Source organism: Oncorhynchus mykiss, chromosome 17 (assembly GCF_013265735.2).
Source record: "Oncorhynchus mykiss isolate Arlee chromosome 17, USDA_OmykA_1.1, whole genome shotgun sequence".
NCBI classification, from domain to species: domain Eukaryota; kingdom Metazoa; phylum Chordata; class Actinopteri; order Salmoniformes; family Salmonidae; genus Oncorhynchus; species Oncorhynchus mykiss.
The window spans coordinates 19,628,785-19,647,720 of NC_048581.1; the positions used below are offsets into that span (position 1 = coordinate 19,628,785).

At 44.4% G+C, this 18,936-nt stretch overlaps 1 protein-coding gene across 3 annotated transcripts in view; it reads left to right on the forward strand.

The window, feature by feature from the left end:
- LOC110485619 (gamma-adducin) overlaps positions 1-18,936 on the forward strand; it is a 143,834-nt gene that overhangs the window by 47,328 nt on the left and 77,570 nt on the right. The window contains exon 1 of one of the 3 annotated variants that reach the window (XM_036949241.1): positions 3,730-3,876. The exons of the other annotated variants lie outside the window; for them this stretch is intronic. The gene's annotated coding sequence lies outside the window, so the exon portion shown is untranslated. Of the gene's footprint in view, positions 1-3,729; positions 3,877-18,936 lie in introns of those variants that run through there. 3 annotated transcript variants of the gene reach the window in all.

The following is an 18,936-nucleotide window of genomic DNA, read 5'->3' on the forward strand; positions in this document are numbered from 1 at the left end:
AGACCAACTCTAGACTGGAGTTGCTTACCAAAAAGATTGAATGTTCCTGAGTGTCGAAGTTACAGTTTTGACTTAAATCTACATGAAAAACCTGAAAATGGTTGTCTAGCAATGATCAGCAACCAATATGACAGAGCTTTTAGAATTTTGAAAAAAATAATTGGCAAATGTTGCACAATCCAGGTGTGGAAAGCTGTATTCACTGCTAAAGATGCTTCTACAAATGATTGACTCATGGGTGTAAATACTTATGTAAATGAGATTTCTGTATTTCATTTTCAATAAATTCTTCCATTTTGTCATTCTGGGGTATTGTGTGTAGATGGGTGAGAAAATGAAGCTATTGTAATCGTTTTTGATTCAGGCTGTAACATGACATGTGGAACCAGTCCAGCGGTATGAAGACTCTGGGAGGGTCTGTAACCCAGAGAATGGAGGGAGGCCTGACCATCTCCTCCACTCAAATGTACTAATGTTAGACCAAAACACCAAGCAAAGGGGTGTAGTGGGCGAGAAGCGACGCTAAGTTATTTTGGGCAGGTATGCGGTGTCTGGTTAAGGGGATGGCTGAGGCGAGGCCAACCGTTGGAATGTGGCTGAGTCTCGTTTTAACGGAGAGCTTCGGGATAGACTGCACTAAGGAGACCTCAATACCGCTCCAGAGTGGAAGATTTACTCTCATGTTTGTGGTCAAATACACAAATAGATCCGGTATCAGGCTAACGGTTTCATATAGATAGATCTGGTATCAGGCTAACATTTTCATTGCATTAGGTCTCCCTTTTCTAAAGCAACTTTCAGTAGTTCCCAGCACAAAGTTTTCATGAAAATGACCAGTGTGTTTTGGCCTATGGAAGATTGATTCTCTAGTCCTGGCATTGTTTGACAAACACTAAGCAACTCAGACCACAAGTTACAGGATGGAGGGAATCCCTATACCACTGATTGACAGTTGGCTTGGCGGGGTGTGTGTGTGTTTTCCTTTCCTCCCTTAGCTTGAATAATTGATATGGAATTGATTTAAACTCATCCGATAAGTACTGCTTAGCTTGTTCATCAGGACACTTGGCATTGGACGGTTAGTGGAAAAGTGGACACTAGGAAAAGTGGACACAACGTTTATGTTTTACTTCCTATAATTATTGTCTGCTGTTTTTTCTCTACCTCAGTCAGCACTGTACTAAAGCTTTCATCTCCCAAAGCGACGGACGGAAGGATGGATGCTGGAAGCGATTGAAAACATTTGAGACCACAGAAGAGGAAGATTGTTTATTCACTGTGATTTACTGTGGATCATCTTAAAGCCACAGTCCTGAGACTGTGTTTCACCCCAACGTAAAACAACCACCTTATATTTTGGGTCAGGATGGGCTAAGACAGTTGTTGGTCTACTAAGCTCACGAGGCATGTATAAGTCATTCTTTCAGGATATTCTATTTAAGAAAGAATCAATGAGTATATCATTAATTGAAATGACCATTGAACAGGCAGAGACATCGCAGAGTGTCCCTTTTAACACACAAGCAGTATACACTACAATCGTCGTCTCTCACAGTGCACTAATAGGCTACAGACGTACGTAACTATCTGTCTCAATGCTATGTGGACATTGTATGAAGGTTTAAATGTCAAGCTGTTTCCTTTTCAATTCCCTTTGAATGGCCTTCTGGGAAATCTACAGGAGGCTTCTGGGAACTGCAGCGTGTGCGACCGGGCCTCATAAATACAAGTTAGCGTGGAGACAGTAAGGAGGCTGTCACTCTGATGTGTGTTGTTATTTGATGTAGGCCTTACAGGGCCATTAAGCAGTTGCTACATCCATTTTTTGGGGACTTAAAGATGTATGATAGTGAGCTCCAGAAGTATTGGGAAAATTATTGTAATGGCGAGAGGTTGACATGTCTTTGGGGACTATACGTAAACATGGTAGCATCCACATCAACGTAGAAGTGTTTAGAAACATACCATCAGAACCCAAAATATAAGCTTGCTTTACTCCAAACTATGATGTTGATATCATGGATGGTCAGTCCTTGCATCCATAGCTCTGTCTATGAATTTGAGAAGGGTTACATTTCTCCAGCATCATCCCTCAGCTTTTTACAGAAATGGGGGCTGGGAATTTGCTTTGTTATTGTTTCTACTGCTGATTGCCGTTTTTAAGGGCTTATCGGAGTCCAAAAGGTGCACGCATCCACACAGCACTGTTCTAGAATATTCAGTCGTTGGCTTTCATACTTATTGAATTCTCAGCGCTGCTCAAGCAATTTCTCCAGCTGTCAACACATTCAAATGATTGTGTGGGAGTTTTGGGGGGGTGGTGCGTGTTTGAGCTGTGCGTCCCCCGCGGACTGTTGTCTCGGAGCCGCATAGGACAGTGGCTCTGCGTCTGTGGACTCTGAATTACACTTTAGTGCATGTGTTGTAGTAGTCCTCTGATCAGTCGGCCTAGATAATGAGAGTTTAATGGGCTCGTCATGGTAGGAATACGTTTTGAAAGTAGTATGATCGTCTATCAGCTCGTCTGCCATTCTCATGATGATGTCATGTCGTTCCCATCGCCTCCCTTTGTCCTGCAGCGGTTAACAAATGGACCAGACTACAGCTGTTTGACAACACTAACCACATATCAACTAACCACAACTCACTCATCATTTCACTCTGCGTCAATCCACTTGTGATTTTTGGGCAAAGTGTCTTGTAATTGTGTAGACAAGCTCAATTTGTCTGGACTCTTCTCTCCCCTTTTGTCTGTTCTATTCACTGACATACTGTCCCTCAACTATTGTACAGTCAATTAACATGGCTAATAGCATTTCTTCTGTTAAATGACGAAGCGTTGACTATATGTAAACACCTTCATCCTCGAGGGAGACGTGTTTGCAAGCTAATTCCTGAGGGTCCATGGCTTACTCATGCTCGGCCTGCCAGTGTCCCAAATGGCACCCTGTTCCCTATAGAGTGCACTACTTTTGACCAGAGCCCATAGCACTTTACAGGGAATTGGGTGCCGTTTCAGATGCAGAACACTACTTCAACTGCTTTAGTGTTATGGGTCCTTCACTGGAACGTTCTTTCCTTCGCTCATGAGAATGCTACTCGAGCTACTTGAACCTCAGTCAAGGAGAGTCGTGAATGTTAATAAGGGGAGGGACGGGGGTTTCGGGGAGGGTTAGAGGGACGGGGTAAGGGAGGGGTCCTCGATTGTCCGCGCTGTTGAAAGCAGCTGTGTGTCTTTTGTGCTCGGCCACTGCTTCATTGTTCAAACCTGCCAACCCAGAGGGAGAGATGAATACGGGAGAGAGGGAGAGAGGGAGGGAGGGAGAGTCCAACAAGTGAAAGGGGAGCAAACTTTTTTAAAGTGAAAAAATAATGCCCTCTCCCTTTCTACCACAATAATAAGACTATAAGAAGACATTTGAAAAAGGAGAGAGAGAGAGAGAGAACCCTGTGTGCTCTTGCCTTGAGAGAATTCAAATCCCCCTCTCCCCCCTCCATTCAAAAGCCTTCCTTCTCCCTGCAAGCTGCATTCCCTCGTAGCCCTGAACAGAGAGCCTAAGTTGTGTTCTATTGTTTTCCCCTCTGGAATAAGATAAGGGAAGGGCCTGGTTAGAAAGAAAAGGAGAGGAAACGGGAGAATCAACGAGTGCAGCCAATCAATGCAGCAACAGTTCCTCTCTTCTGCGCACTGCACACTCACTGTCACAATGGGAGAGGCGTGAGTTGGGGAGAGAGGGAGAGGGAGAGGCGTGAGTTGGGGAGAGAGGGAGAGGAAGGAGTAGAGTAATAGTGGACTGCAGGGGGATCCTGACTCATTCACTCTAAAGGGAAGGAAGGAAAGGATTTGTTGCTAATCTTTCCATCTGTCTGTCTCAGGTCAGTAGTACTGTACTATACTTATACATTCTGTGTGTGTGTGTCTCAGGTCAGTAGTACTGGACTATACTTATACATTGTGTGTGTGTGTGTGTGTCTCAGGTCAGTAGTACTGTACTATACTTATTCATTGTGTGTGTCTCAGGTCAGTAGTACTGTACTATACTTATACATTGTGTGTGTCTCAGGTCAGTAGTACTGTACTATACTTATACATTGTGTGTGTCTCAGGTCAGTAGTACAGTACTATACTTATACATTGTGTGTGTCTCAGGTCAGTAGTACTGTACTATACTTATACATTGTGTGTGTCTCAGGTCAGTAGTACTGTACTATACTTATACATTCTGTGTGTGTGTGTGTGTGTCTCAGGTCAGTAGTACTGTACTATACTTATTCATTGTGTGTGTCTCAGGTCAGTAGTACTGTACTATACTTATACATTGTGTGTGTCTCAGGTCAGTAGTACTGTACTATACTTATACATTCTGTGTGTGTGTGTGTGTCTCAGGTCAGTAGTACAGTACTATACTTATACATTGTGTGTGTCTCAGGTCAGTAGTACTGTACTATACTTATACATTCTGTGGGTGTGTGTGTGTGTCTCAGGTCAGTAGTACTGTACTATACTTATACATTGTGTGTGTCTGTGTGTCTCAGGTCAGTAGTACTGTACTATACTTATACATTGTGTGTGTGTGTGTGTGTCTCAGGTCAGCAGTACTGTACTATACTTATACATTGTGTGTCTGTCACAGGTCAGCAGTACTGTACTATACTTGTACATTCTGTGTGTGTATTCCTCTCTGGTTTCTGTGTGTGTATTCTCAGTCAGACAGGCGATAACAGCAGCTATACCACTAGTGTGTGGCAACAGGAGTGTTCACAGCTCACTGCAGATAGTTTAGGGCCGTCACTAGTTACCACAGCCACAGTCATAATGATATCTAAACCCTGCCTATTTCTACAATTGATTTTCTTAAAATATTATTTTAAATCTAACATTAAACCTAACCTTAACCACACTGCTAACATTATGCCTAACCTTAACCTTAAATTAAGACCAAAAATCTCATTTTTGTTTTCATGAATTTTTCCAATAATACAGTTGCTAAGCCAGATAGTGTAGGGATGGTTGGAAAGCTTTGATCTGTGCAGTTCAATGAATCAGATGAAAGAGAGTTTCCTAGTAACAGTTTTGAGATGTGAAATCAGTCAGTGGTGTGTATGTGCCTGTAAGATTACTTTCTTCTGGGGTATTGAGGATGACTGACTTGTGTCTGTTGTTGTTGGGATGTTGTCCAAAGTATAAGAAGCTCATATAGAGGAATGCTTTGTATTCCCCCCCAAAGAGCAATTACCTTCACAAACACAGTGAAGAATAGACCTGGGAATGAGGTTGATGGGTCTGTTTTACAACAGAGGTGCCGCCCATCCTCAAGTGTCAACGTGCTTAATGTGTGTGGGTGTGGGTGTGGCCTTGCGGGTAGCTTTGGAGTGTGTGTAAACATCTATACCAGATTGTTAACACCACACATCTATCTGACCTGCATGGCAGAGTTATGCACTAAAGTTAAATCGGTTTAAAAGGTCAAAGTACCAACAGTCTGTCCCAATACACTCACTTCAATCCCTTCCTAAGACACACACACAGAGTCCAATGGCGGCGAGCTTTACACCACTCCAGCCGACGCTTGTGATTGTGCATGGTGATCTTAGGCTTGTGTGTGGCTGCTCGGGCCATGGAAACCCAAAGAAACAGTTATTGTGCTGACGTTGCTTCCAGAGGCTGTTTGGGACTCGGTAGTGAGTGTTGCAACTGAGGACAGACAATTCTTACGTGCTTCAGCACTCTGTGGTCCCGTTTTGTGAGCTTGTGTGGCCCACTACTTTGCGGCTGAGCCGTTGTTGCTCCTAGACGTTTCCATATGACAATAATAGCACTTACAGTTGACCCGGGCAGCTCTAGCAGGTCAGAAATTTGATGAAGTGACTTGTTGGAAAGGTGGCATCCTATGACGGTGCCACGTTGAAAGTCACTGAGATCTTCAGTAAGGCCATTCCACTCCCAGTGTTTGTCTATGGAGATTGCATGGCCGTGTGCTCAATTTTATACACCTGTCAGCGACGGGTGTGGCTGAAATAGCCGAATGCACTACTTTGAAGTGTCAAAATGTATTATTTGGGGTTATTATGATGGGAAGTTATTTCAACTGATTCTAGAGGCATGGTCACTTGTTTTGGTGGTAGTAATGAGGTAGATAACTGGAGAGTTGCTCTGTTGAATGATTTATTAATGTAATTATATCCTTATTAAGAGGTTAGGTAGCACTCCATATCCGAGACGAGACAACATTGTGAGGCATATATAGATTTTGTTCATGGTCCAAGAGGACAGAAATCATTTGATTGTCAGTGCGACTGTGATCTTTTGACAAGCCTATCAAGTCTGAGACCCCATAACAGACAGGCTGTCAAGAAGAATCAGGTGTTCTTGTCAAGTACCTTTATGTCTCGTCTGAAATGGCTGAGTTTGATTGGTTTGTTTCTCTGAGACACCTGCACTTCATGACAGTCCTCAGGGTTGAGCACACACACACACACACACACACACACACACACACACACACACACACACACACACACACACACACACACGTGTACACAGACATACACCGATCGATGCCCACCCTTTCCCTCAACCCTGCACTCACCACTTGAGTGAAAGTGAAGGAGTATACCAGAATAGAATATACAGTGGCTTGCGAAAGTATTCACCCCCTTTGGCATTTTTCCTAATTTGTTGCCTTACAACCTGGAATTAAAAATGATTTGGGGGGGGGTTGTATCATTTGATTTACACAACATGCCTACCACTTTGAAGATTCAAAATATTTGTTCTAATGAAACGAGCAAGAAAAAAAAGAAAAAACAGAACTTGAGCGTCGTGCATTACTATTCACCCCCCAAGTCAATACTTTGTAGAGCCACCTTTTGCAGCAATTACAGCTGCAAGTCTCTTGCGGTATGTATCTATAAGCTTGGCACATCTAGCCACTGGAATTTTTGACCCATTCTTCAAGGCAAATCTGCTCCAGCTCCATCAAGTTGGATGGGTTCCACTGGTGTACAGCAATCTTTAAGTCATACCACAGATTCTCAATTGGATTGAGGTCTGGACTTTGACTAGGCCATTCCAAGACATTTAAATGTTTCCCCATAAACCACTTGAGGGTAGCTGTATGCTTAGGATCATTGTCCTGCTGGAAGGTGAACCTCCGTCCCAGTCTCAAATCTCTGGAAGCCTGAAACAGGTTTCCCTCAAGAATTTTCCTATATTTAGCGCCATCCATCATTCCTTCAATTCTGACCAGTTTCCCAGTCCCTGCCAATGAAAAACATTGGATGGTGTTATCAGGGTGATGAGAGGTGTTGGGTTTGCGCCAGACATAGCGTTTATCTTGATGGCCAAGAAGCTCAATTTTAGCCTCATCTGACCCGAGTACCTTCTTCCATATGTTTGCGGAGTCTCCCACATGCCTTTTGGTGAACACTTTAAGCAATGGCTTTTTTCTGGCCACTCTTCCGATGAACAGAAACTCCAATCTCCACAGCTCCTTCAGGGTTATCTTTGGTCTCTTTGTTGTCTCTCTGATTAATACCCTCCTTGCCAGGTCTGTGAGTTTTGGTGGGCTGCCCTCTCTTGGCAGGTTTGTTGTGGTGACATATATTTTTTCCATTTTTTAATAATGGATTTAATGGCGCTCCGTGGGATGTTCAAAGATTCGGATAATTGTTTATAACCCAACCCTGATCTGTACTTCTCCACTATACTTTGTCCCTGACCTGTTTGGAGAGCTCTTCATGGTGCCGCTTGCTTGGTGGTGCCCCTTTCTTAGTGGTGTTGCAGACTCTGGGGCCTTTCAGAACAGGTGTGTGTATATATACTGAGATCATATGACAGATCATGTGACACTTAGATTACACACAGGTGGACTTTATTTAACTAATTATGTGACTTCTGAAGGTAATTGGTTGCACCAGATCTTATTTAGGGGCTTCATAGCAAAGGGGGTGAATAAATATGCACGCACCACTTTTCCGTTGTTTAAAAAAAAAAAAAAATATATATATATATATATATATATAAGAACAAGTAATTTTTTTCATTTCACTTCACCAATTCTGACTATTTTGTGCATGTCCATTACATGAAATCCAAATAAAAATACATTTAAATTAATTTAATTAATTAAATTTAAATTGGTTGTAATGCAACAAAATAGGAAAAACGCCAACGGGGATGAATACTTGTGCGAGGCACTGTAACTAAGCCTATTTTATCCCCTAGCAGAGGTAAGCAGTCACCAAACACCATCTCTCGACACATTGCTTCCATCTATGCCAGTACAGTACAGGCACTCTGTCCTTGACAAAGGCAGGTCTGAACAGATACTTCACATTTTAGTTACAGTTCAGGCTACATAGTACATCTCTTATCAATAGCTAGTAATGGGCAGTTTGGGGATTTTGAGATCACAGTGGTGTTGTCAAGCAGGGTTTTGTCGACCCGGTGAAATATATGTGTTTGGGGTCATGAGAGGTAAAGTGAGTCGAGGACACCCCAGACTCTGTTTATAGTTGAGATCAACATGTCCCTCGGTCATCAGCTCAATGCCAATGCTGCTATGTATGAGAAGAGTCCCCTTAATAGCCCAACCAGGACGGCGGTGAGAAGTTACTGTGTAATGATTCTGATGTACAGCTAGTGGATATGAAGCGTGTGTTGGATCTGAACCAAAGCTCTGTGAGGAAAAGCAATGCTGACCTTGGCTTGACCAGAACGGTCTTCAAAAGGGTTGGACAGAGTTCATTCTTGGACTTCCACCTGTGAGGCGGGGAGCGGTCGGTTGACTTGCGGTGGGTGCGGTCTGTTGACTTGCGGTTAAGGTCACTCAGGAGTAGCCGGGGGTCAGAGGGAAAATTAACCTTGGTTTCCGCCCCTGCCAGGAGACTGTAACAAAAACAGCCAGTCCAGACCAGCCAGGCACACCCACTCCCGTGTGTAAATCTAACTGACATCTCACTGAGAGGAGAGAGAGCAAAACCCCTGTTGACTGCATCAGAACCAGACCTGGGTCCAACCAGTATGTACTCTATACTTTCAAATACTATGAGAATTTGCTTTAGTCTGACCTGGAGTGTCAAATGGGTGGGTTTTCTAATCAAATCAAATTGTATTTGTCACATGACCTTACCGTGAAATGCTTACTGACAAGCCCTTAACCAACAATGCAGTTCAAGAAAGAGTTAATAAAATATTTACTAAATAAACTAAAGTAAAAAAAGAAAAGTAACCCAATAAAATAACGAGGGGCTCTTCCATTGGTTCAAGTGCTCCAGGCAACCTCTATCAAAACCCTGACAAAGTACTGGAAAGCGAACAAATACCATTTAAACCCAGATCAGTGAAGGGCTTTCTGCCAAAGAGAAGCCGTTCCTCCTCCCATCTCAAGTTTCTGACATGGGAACAGTCCGAGATTCCCAGAAACATCTGTAAAAAGGGAACTACCTGTGAGTGAATCAGTCTACGACGTCAACAGAGGAGTATGTCTGACATCAATGGAGGGGGAAATAGAGGATTAGTTTACCAGTCTCAATGGGGACATCGGCTAGTTAATGTACGCGCGCGCACACACACCAGGGATATCAGACTTGAAACTAACTCCATTTACTGGCATCAAAACAAACATCACCATAGACACTCACAGCTTTATCATCAAGAATCGAATGTATTCATATGTTCCTATACCCACATAACCTTCCACTGTATTCATAACATGTTCCTATACCCACATAACCTTCCACTGTATTCATAACATGTTCCTAGACCCACATAACCTTCCACTGTATTCATAACATGTTCCTATACCCACATAACCTTCCACTGTATTCATATGTTCCTATACCCACATAACCTTCCACTGTATTCATATGTTCCTATACCCACATAACCTTCCACTGTATTCATAACATGTTCCTAGACCCACATAACCTTCCACTGTATTCATATGTTCCTAGACCCACATAACCTTCCACTGTATTCATAACATGTTCCTATACCCACATAACCTTCCACTGTATTCATAACATGTTCCTAGACCCACATAACCTTCCACTGTATTCATAACATGTTCCTAGACCCACATAACCTTCCACTGTATTCATAACATGTTCCTATACCCACATAACCTTCCACTGTATTCATAACATGTTCCTAGACCTACATAACCTTCCACTGTATTCATAACATGTTCCTATACCCACATAACCTTCCACTGTATTCACATGTTCCTATACCCACATAACCTTCCACTGTATTCATAACATGTTCCTAGACCCACATAACCTTCCACTGTATTCATAACATGTTCCTAGACCCACATAACCTTCCACTGTATTCATAACATGTTCCTATACCCACATAACCTTCCACTGTATTCATAACATGTTCCTAGACCTACATAACCTTCCACTGTATTCATAACATGTTCCTATACCCACATAACCTTCCACTGTATTCATATGTTCCTATACCCACATAACCTTCCACTGTATTCATAACATGTTCCTAGACCCACATAACCTTCCACTGTATTCATATGTTCCTAGACCCACATAACCTTCCACTGTATTCATAACATGCTCCTATACCCACATAACCTTCCACTGTATTCATAACATGTTCCTAGACCTACATAACCTTCCACTGTATTCATAACATGTTCCTATACCCACATAACCTTCCACTGTATTCATAACATGTTCCTATACCCACATAACCTTCCACTGTATTCATAACATGTTCCTATACCCACATAACCTTCCACTGTATTCATAACATGTTTCTATACCCACATAACCTTCCACTGTATTCATAACATGTTCCTATACCCACATAACCTTCCACTGTATTCATATGTTCCTAGACCCACATAACCTTCCACTGTATTCATATGTTCCTAGACCCACATAACCTTCCACTGTATTCATAACATGCTCCTATACCCACATAACCTTCCACTGTATTCATAACATGTTCCTAGACCTACATAACCTTCCACTGTATTCATAACATGTTCCTATACCCACATAACCTTCCACTGTATTCATAACATGTTCCTATACCCACATAACCTTCCACTGTATTCATAACATGTTCCTATACCCACATAACCTTCCACTGTATTCATAACATGTTCCTATACCCACATAACCTTCCACTGTATTCATATGTTCCTATACCCACATAACCTTCCACTGTATTCATATGTTCCTAGACCCACATAACCTTCCACTGTATTCATATGTTCCTATACCCACATAACTTTCCAGTGAACAAATATGAGCTATAAGTTGGAATGTGATCCATATCAGGTGTTCTTTTATCCTGGCCCAAAAACATGTCACCTGTCCAGTTGTCTCAGCCTCTTTAGCCTCTCTGGGCGGATGGAGGGCCCTGGCTGCCCAAATACATGTGGGTTAGTTTAGTGTAGAACTGCTAAAAACTCTATTGAAAATGTGCAGAAGAAAGTTGGGGCTTTGGCCGTCCGGATCTCGACGTAACTTCACCTCCCTTTCTCTCCAAATGCTTCCCCAAAACAAACCGTTTACACTGTGGAGTTGATAGCTTTACATACAAAGAAACACACACACACACACACACACACACACACACACACACATACACACACACACACTGTATATTGTGGTGTGTGATTAGTTTTTTCTCGCCTGCAAAATGAAGTACAGCTGACATGGACAGCTGGTAGCTGTGCTGTTGAGTGACATAATCACAGACCAGCCAGCCAGCTGATATATCACACACACACACACACACACACACACACACACACCCACCCACTCCCCTACTCCCTAAAGTAGAAACATAGGGACAGGAAGTTGAAGGGACATTCAGAGCCACCAGGGAGAGATACTAGCAGCACAATACTTCACTATCAAGGAACACAATGTTCCCTTCTCTCTGACTCCCTGAGTCTATACATGGGGGTTGATGGGGTCAGTAGGTCTCTCCCTGAGTCTATACATGTGGGTTGATGGGGATCAGTGAGTCTTTTTTGTAATGATTTACATTTTAAAACATTATTAAACTACTAAACGTCACGCCCCCACAGTGGGTTGCAAGAAGTCACACATTCTATAAGTTTGCAGATGACACAACAGTGGTAGGCCTGATTACCGACAATGACGAGACAACCTATAGGGAGGAGGTCAAAGACCTGGCCGTGTGGTGCCAGGACAACAACCTCTCCCTCAACGTGATCAAGACAAAGGAGATGATTGTGGACTACAGGAAAAAGAGGACCGAGCACACCCCCATTTTCATCGATGGGGCTGCAATGGAGAAGGTTGAGAGCTTCAAGTTCCTTGGTGTCCACATCACCAACAAACTAACATGGTCCAAGCACACCAATACAGTCGTGAAGAGGGCACGACAAAACCTATTCCCCCTCAGGAGACTGAAATGATTTGGCATGGGTCCTTAGATCCTCAAAGGCTTCTACAGCTGCACCATCGAGAGCATCCTGACTGGTTGCTTCACTGCCTGGTATGGCAACTGCTCGCTCTCCGACCACAAGGCACTACAGAGTATAGTGCGAACGGCCCAATATGCTGGGGCCAAGCTTCCTGCCATCCAGGACCTCTATACCAGGCAGTGTCAGAGAAAGGTCCTAAAACTTGTCAGACTCCAGCCAACCTATTCATGAACTGTTCTCTCTGCTACCGCACGGCAAGCAGTACCGGAGCGCCAAGTCTAGATCCAAGAGGCTTCTAGACAGCTTCTACCCCCAAGCCATAAGACTCCTGAACATCTAGTCAAATGGCTACCCAGACTATTTGCCGTGCCCCCCACCCCCTCTTTACACCACTGCTACTCTCTGTTATCATCTATCCATAGTCACTTTAATAACTCTACCTACATGTACATACTACCTCAACTAACCGGGTTCCTCCGCATGTTGACTCTGTACCGGCACCCCCCTGTATATAGTCTCGCTATTGTTATTTTACTGCTGCTCTTTAATTACTTGTTACTTTTATCTCTTATTCTTATCTGTATTTTTTTGAAACTGCATTGTTGGTTTGGGGCTGATAAGTAAGCATTTCACTGTAAGGTCTACCTACACCTGTTGTGTTCGGCGCATGTAACTAATAGAATTTGATTTGATGCATCCTATGACCCATGGTAGTTGGCCATCCTGACAGAGAGTATCTTATAACAGTGTCACATCCCTGACTCGTGGCCACACTTTGTGGGGAATTTCAGTTGGATACAACTGAAGAATCAGGGAGAGGACATCTAGATTGACGGCAACTGCAAATCTCTCAGCTTGAGGCGATAATGTAACTATTCTCTTCAAGCACAATATTCAAAACTTACGCCCCAAAACCATGAGAGAACTGCCAAGAATAGAAGAGCAAAAAGGAGGCCCAAACAACCTGCTGCAAGGTCCTTTTTATTGCTTTTCAAGGGACCAGTTTAACAAATATTTGAGAACATCTGAGTCAATTTCAGGGTTTGAAAGGATTGCATTAGAGATGCCGTCACTGTGGCAGCGAACGCCATGGAAACCGGATACGTATGACTGATTTACGATTGGCCTAGAGACCGAGCAGGCGGCCAATCCGCATTTTTCTGAGTCCAAATAACACCACGTAATCTAGCCAAACAAGACATTGAGCTAAAACTATAAATTCTACGACAAGCTTCTCAACAGTGGCCACTTTTCAACACTTTATCAGACGAATCATGTCTGAGCTGATCTTGTATTAGAGTTGGGCCATATGGACAACAATCCATATTGCGGTAAAGTTCATAACGTGAATGTGCACCACAGTTTTCTGTTGTATTGTTCTTTAAACTACTAATTCTAGTTTGTAACCATCAATTGTCCCATTAACCATCACCTATATATTAGCAAATGTATTATATTTCAAACTTCACATTCTAGTGTAGGCTACTTATCCTTAATGAAGGTTATTAGCAAAATGCCTGAGGTAAGTGATGAGAATAAAAATAAATATTTTACATTTATTTTACTAGGCAAGTCAGTTAAGAACAAATTCTTATTTTCAATGACGGCCTAGGAACAGTGAGTTAACTGCCTGTTCAGGGGCAGAACAACAGATTTGTACCTTGTCAGCTCGGGGATTTGAACTTGCAACCTTCCAGTTACTAGTCCAATGCTCTAACCACTAGGCTAGAGCTAATGAGCGATGTCTGAAGCCTGTAGACATGGCCACGTCTGGATGGGTGTGTTGTTCTGCTGTGACGGAGACACGGTGGTTGTGGGAAGGAGACTAGGTGGCCTCGTTGTTGATGAGCACCTACCCGCTTTAGTTGCAGTACATCGACAAGCCTGGAAGAACACGGGAGTGTGTGTGTGTGTGTGTGTGTGAGAGAGAGAGCGGTTGTGGAGTGGGTGGGCAGTGATGGGAGAGGATACAGGAAGAAGGATATTACTTTACTCTGGTCCTGGCCTTGTGAGTTCCTGGATAACAATGGATATTCCATTTCCACATCTGTACACACACACACACACACACTGGGGACCTCTGGGAATCCAGAACCCAGACCCTTAATTTTTTTTGGAGTCAGAAAATGATGACCTCACCAGGGCTTGGAATGATGTCATGGTTTATATTGACTCTACCTCTCAGAGCTGGTGAACATATGCTGGGGATTACAAGGCCTGCTAATTTCCTCCTCTCTTTCTCTCTCTCTCTCTCTCTCTCTCTGCATCTCACTACCTTTCTTTCTCTGTATCGCTTCTCGCCTCTCTCTTTCTCCCCCTGTTGCTACCTCTCTGATGCTCCCCTCGTTCTCTCTCTCTCTCTCTCTCTCTCTCTGTCTCTCTCTGTCTCTCTCTCTCTATCTCTCCGAGACTATTAACTAAAACTTGGAACTCATGTATGATGTGTGAAGTCATACTGGGTTCCTTCCCTTTATAAGTCAAGGGTCACACGCCTCATATCATGGGAATCACATCAGGGCGGAACCACACAGATCTCAATGCTGGAACTTAAATATTTGAATGTGGTTAAAATGGTTGAGAGTTCAGTCGTATGGATCAAGGGATGGGTAGGGAATTCAGAGAGGGGTCAAGGATTTGATAACAACTACTAGGGAATCTTCTGTTGCTGTCGCCAATTCAACTTAAAATCCTCAACCCATAACTTATGCTGGGGCTGCACATCTGTTGAGACTGCTGGAGTGATTGTCTCCCTGGGCTTGAGATGGTCCTGTTTTACTGTTTTTTGGAGTGTTTGGAGTGCTCCTGTTTTCATATCAGATCTCTGAGGAAATGAAGATGAGGTATGTGGAAGAAAGAATGCAAGTGGCGTGAGAGATTGAATGGATACAAGATGGAGAGATGGAAAAAGATGGCGGGGGAACTGAGGTGTTATAAGACAAAAGTCCTGACCGAGGGATACAGACTGATGTAGAACATATATTACATTGAAACAAAGATGGAGAGATGGAAGGATTGGGAAGAGAAAGAGAGAGGATTCTAGAGTGATATTAAACACTGATGTCACTCAGAAAGCTATTGTGCAGATGAAGAAGGAGACATTGAAGACAGGAAGAGAGCCATATTGGATTGTAGGGCTGGGAATTGCCAGGGACTTCACGTACAATATTACCACGATACTTAGGTGCCGATACGATATTTATTGCGAATCTCACGATTCTTCTATATGTCTTGCAATTCGATACTGTGATTTTATAGCGATTTGATGTTCCAAGCACATTGCTCACTATATGTCTGCTGCATGAGAAAACGCACAAATAATATTGCGATATTGTCGAAATGATATGATATACTATCAGAAATAATGTCCCGACTTGTACCCTACCGTTCAAAAGTTTGGGGGCACTTAGAAATGTCCTTGTTTTTGAAAGAAAAGCGCTTTTTTTTTGTCCATTTAAAATAACATCAAATTGATCAGAAATACAGTGTAGACATTGTTAATGTTGTAAATGACTATTGTAGCTGGAAACAGATTTTTTTTTTTTACGGAATATCTTCATAGGCGTACAGAGGCCCACTATCAGAAACCATCACTCCTGTGTTCCAATGGCACAGTGTGTTAGCTAATCCATGTTTATCATTTTAAAAGGCTAATTGGGACTCTCCTTCCCAACAGCCATAGAGAGGGAGGAGAGAAAGTCATTTTTCATTCAGAGATTTGGATTAAGGCTGTTGTGGATTATAAACACTTTAAGCCTTTCCAAAACACACACACACACACGCACGCACATACACACACCGATAAATTAGCGACCGAGCAACCGTCTGTTCTCGTCCACAAGTTGAACTAAAAAATAAACTCCCGACTAGAAGTAGTCGATGGGTGGCAGGAAGCCCAACCACATCCAGAGTCTCAGTTGGGTTGTTGGCTTTAGCCCATCCATCCATCTTCTGCTGGGGACTTCAGGGGGAGTTGTGTAAGGTCCACACCCTAAAGTCTGGCTCTTGTTCTGGGCCACAGCTTCCCAAGAAACCTGCCTCCTGGGTTCCAGGAGCGTGACAGCAGATGGGGTTTTGGAGAGGGAGTGTGTGGATGGGTCTGGGTGGGTGGGTGCAAGTGCGTGCCTGATGTATCAGTTTCCATTGTCAAAAGCTGGAGACTAGTCCCATAGTGCTAGTGAGGGACCGAAAGGAAAAGAGGATAGAGGGAGCGGGGCTTGGAGGGAGAGAGGAAGAGAGAGAGGGGCTTGGAGGGAGGGAGTGGGAGAGAGGAAGAGAGAGAGAGGGGCTTGGAGGGAGAGAGAGAGAGGAAGAGAGAGAGGGGCTTGGAGGGAGGGAGGGAGTGGGGGAGAGGGAGGAAGAGAGAGAGAGGGGCTTGGAGGGAGGGAGAGAGTGAGGGAGAGGGAGGAAGAGAGAGAGAGGGGCTTGGAGGGAGGGAGTGGGAGAGAGGAAGAGAGAGAGGGGCTTGGAGGGAGAGAGAGAGGAAGAGAGAGAGGGGCTTGGAGGGAGGGAGGGAGTGGGGGAGAGGGAGGAAGAGAGAGAGATGGGCTTGGAGGGAGGGAGGGAGAGAGTGAGGGAGAGGGAGGAAGAGAGAGAGAGGGGCTTGGAGGGAGGGAGGGAGGGAGGGAGGGAGTGAGGGAGAGAGAGGAAGAGAGAGAGAGAGGCTTGGAGGGAGGGAGGGAGAGGGAGGAAGAGAGAGAGAGGGGCTTGGAGGGAGGGAGGGAGTGAGGGAGAGGGAGGAAGAGAGAGAGGGGCTTGGAGGGAGGGAGGGAGTGAGGGAGAGGGAGGAAGAGAGAGAGGGGCTTGGAGGCAGGGAGAGGGAGGGAGAGAGAGAGGGGCTTGGAGGGAGGGAGGTAGTGAGGGAGAGGGAGGAAGAGAGAGAGAGAGGGGCTTGGAGGGAGGGAGAGGGAGGAAGAGAGAGAGAGGGGCTTGGAGGGAGGGAGTGAGTGAGGGAGAGGGAGGAAGAGAGAGAGAGGGGCTTGGAGGGAGGGAGGGAGTGAGGGAGAGGGAGGAAGAGAGAGAGAGGGGCTTGGAGGGAGGGAGGGAGTGAGGGAGAGGGAGGAAGAGAGAGAGAGGGGCTTGGAGGGAGGGAGGGAGTGAGGGAGAGGGAGGAAGAGAGAGAGAGGGGCTTGGAGTGAGGGAGAGGGAGGAAGAGAGAGAGAGGGGCTTGGAAGGAGGGTGCCTTGGTATGTGTCGTTGGCCCGTGGTTGTTTTTCCTCCGTATTGTCATTTCCTCTGCAGCTTGACTTGGAGCGCTCCGAACAGTCAGAAGGCTGCGAACGGGAACAAACAACACCACAGAGGAGCTGGGAAACCTAAACATTTATCCAGCGAGCCTGATGGGTGTTCCCTCTTTTGTTGTGCCCTCTCTTCTGTAGCGTGTGAGAGGGTTGTAATCTAAACATTTATCAGGGGAACCTGATGGTTCCTCTCTCTCCTCTCTGCACTGCAGGCATCTCTAAAGAGTAGCCTATATACTGTTGACGTTGTTATGAGTCAGTGCATCCTCTATTAAAGAGCATAATAGAATGTTTCAGTGGGTCAACAGGTCTCAGATCAGAGGGTTCTGGTTTTTCGTTGGGGCCATCCACTGTACAGGTGTTTGTCTTTTGGATTGACCTTTTCTGTTCAATTTCAAGTGTGGGCCGTGTGTAAATAAATACATGGGAAATCTTATTCACCAGAACTCTTGAAGTTCATACCGTTATATTGGGTTATCACAGTAAGGTCTATTGGTTATGACATCTCTATGTCCCCATCTTGTCTGGCGCTAATGACTTCTAGTGGTGTGTGTGTGACAGCAGTCACTCAAGTTATTCATTGACCCCCATCAACCTTCAACAGAGCCCGTAAAAAAGATTATCTTCTCTCAGGTCATGCATATATCATGATGTATTTGTGTGTCTCACTTAGTTATGAGTCATCCCCTGGGCTTTGACCTGCTGTCTGGCCTGTCAGCAAAGCTCTCAAACCCTTATAGTCCCTAATCTCCACTGCCTATCATCTCCCTAGACTAGAGCACTAACCCCTCTAAAGACTAGAGTACTAACCCCTCTAAAGACTGGAGCACTAACCCCTCTAAAGACTGGAGCACTAACCCCTCTAAAGACTGGAGCACTAACCCCTCTAAAGACTGGAGCACTAACCCCTCTAAAGACTGGAGCACTAACCCCTCTAAAGACTGGAGCACTAACCCCAAGCCCTCTTAAGACTAGAGCACTAACCCCTCTAAAGACTGGAGCACTAACCCCTAGCCCTCTAAAGACTGGAGCACTAACCCATAGCCCTCTATAGACTGGAGCACTAACCCTTCTGAAGACTGGAGCACTAACCCTTCTGAAGACTGGAGCACTAACCCATAGCCCTCTATAGACTGGAGCACTAACCCATAGCCCTCTATAGACTGGAGCACTAACCCATAGCCCTCTATAGACTGGAGCACGAACCCATAGCCCTCTAAAGACTGGAGCACGAACCCATAGCCCTCTAAAGACTGGAGCATGAA